This window comes from Petromyzon marinus, unplaced genomic scaffold (assembly GCF_048934315.1).
Source record: "Petromyzon marinus isolate PM22_M1 ecotype Great Lakes invasive population unplaced genomic scaffold, UKy_Petmar_22M1.pri1.0 PM_G_Scaffold_18, whole genome shotgun sequence".
NCBI classification, from domain to species: domain Eukaryota; kingdom Metazoa; phylum Chordata; class Hyperoartia; order Petromyzontiformes; family Petromyzontidae; genus Petromyzon; species Petromyzon marinus.
Window position 1 is genome coordinate 1320001 of NW_027422739.1, and position 2500 is coordinate 1322500.

Below are 2500 nucleotides of genomic sequence, written 5' to 3' on the forward strand. Positions count from 1 at the left end.
CACTCCTAAACGCTTCCTCCTTCTCCAACCTCAACCTTTTGAGCTTTGCTGAGAACCAGGGCTTGTTGTTGTTAAAGTTCACCCTGGTACGTGTTGGGATACAGCAGTCCTCACAGAAGCTGATGTACACAGCCTCTGTGAGTTCATCCAGACTATTGGTAGCAGTCGTGAACATATCCCAGTCAGTACAGTCTAAGCACGCCCGCAAATCTTCCACAGCCTCACTGGTCCACTGTTTAGATGTCCTCACAGCAGGTTTACAGAGTTTTAGTTGCTGCCTGTATGCACGAATCAGGTGGACCAAGGGAGTTCTGTGCGAGCCGAACAGCCCCGTGACCCACAAGAGAAACATCCCCGCCAAATTCGAGCGTTTGACGGGGTCTATCCGTGAAAAAATATTCACGTTTTTGAGTGCACATGCATTTCTGCTGCAAATGCCTCTGGAAGTTTCATGCCGTTCGTATGCCAATTGTGGCAACACGAAAATGACCCGTTTTCCCATTCCGAGGGATTTCTGTGCGACCCTAACAGCCCCGTGAGCCACAAGAGACACATCCCTGCCAATTTCTAGCGTTTCACGGGGTCTATCCGTGAAAAATATAGACGTTTTTGAGTGCACATGCATTTCTGCTGCAGATGCCTCTGGAAGTTTCATGCCGTTCGTACGCAATGTGGCAACACGAAAATGACCCCTTTTCCCATTCCGAGGGATTTCTGTGCGACCCTAACTAACAGCGCCCGTGAGCCACAAGAGAGACATCCCCGCCAACTTCTAGCGTTTGACGGGGTCTATGCGTGAAAAATATTAAAATTTTTGAGTGCACGTGCCTTTCTGCTGCAAATGCCTCTGGAAGTTTCATGGCGTTCCTATGCAATGTGGCAACACGAAAATGACCCCTTTTCCCATTCCGAGGGAGTTCTGTGCCACCCTAACAGCCCCGTGAGCCACAAGAGACACATCCCCGCCAATTTCTAGCGTTTCACGGGGTCTATCCGTGAAACATATAGAAGTTTTTGAGTGCACATGCATTCCTGCTGCAAATGCCTCTGGAAGTTTCATGCGGTTCGTACGCAATGTGGCAACACGAAAATGACCCGTTTTCCCATTCCCAGGGATTTCTGTGCGACCCGAACAGCCCCGTGAGCCACAAGAGACACATCCCCGCCAATTTCTAGCGTTTCACGGGGTCTATCCGTGAAAAATATCAATTTTTTTTTGACTGCACATGCATTTCTGCTGCAAATGCCTCTGGAAGTTGCATGCGGTTCGCATGCAATGTGGCGACACGAAAATTACCCGTTTTCCCATTCCGAGGGATTTCTGTGCCACCCTAACAGCCCCGTGAGCCACAAGAGAGACATCCCCGCCAATTTCTAGCGTATCACGGGGTCTATCCGTGAGAAATATTCACTTTTTTGAGTGCACATGCATTCCTGCTGCAAATGCCTCTGGAAGTTTCATGCGGTTCGTATGCAATGTGGCGACACGAAAATGACCCGTTTTCCCATTCCGAGGGATTTCTGTGCCACCCTAACAGCCCCGTGAGCCACAAGAGAGACATCCCCGCCCACTTCTAGCGTTTCACGGGGTCTCTCCGTGAAAAATATCACATTTTTTGAGTGCACATGCATTCCTGCTGCAAATGCCTCTGGAAGTTTCATGCGGTTCGCATGCAATGTGGCGACACGAAAATGACCCGTTTTTTCCCATTCCGAGGGATTTCTGTGCCACCCTAACAGCCCCGTGAGCCACAAGAGACACATCCCCGCCAATTTCTAGCGTTTCACGGGGTCTATCCGTGAAAAATATTCAATTTTTTGACTGCACATGCATTTCTGCTGCAAATGCCTCTGGAAGTTTCATGCGGTTCGCATGCAATGTGGCGACACGAAAATGACCCGTTTTCCCATTCCGAGGGATTTCTGTGCCACCCTAACAGCCCCGTGAGCCACAAGAGAGACATCGCCGCCAATTTCTAGCGTTTCACGGGGTCTATCCGTGAAAAATATTCACTTTTTTGACTGCACATGCATTCCTGCTGCAAATGCCTCTGGAAGTTTCATGCCGTTCGCATGCAATGTGGCAACACGAAAATGACCCGTTTTCCCATTCCGAGGGATTTCTGTGCCACCCTAACAGCCCCGTGAGCCACAAGAGACACATCCCCGCCAATTTCTAGCGTTTCACGGGGTCTATCCGTAAAAATGTAGCACGCACCAAAACGAGAAAAGATTTCCATCGCACCTGCACTATTGTATGGACAATGGTAACCTCATGTGAGGACGAAGTGGTGTGCCGGCGGCAGGTTGTTTCCCACGATTTCCGTGAATGAGCGAGCATCTCGAGCTGTGTTACTCCGCCCGAGGAGCCTCTTCTCCTCCAGAGTGCGTTGGGAAGGCTGTCCCTTGGGTTGTAGCTGCAGGGTTTGCTTGCGCTGTTTCGGTATTGTGCCCTAGGAAGGGCTGCCAACTGCGCGTGAGAGTTAGGGTTGGTTTCAAT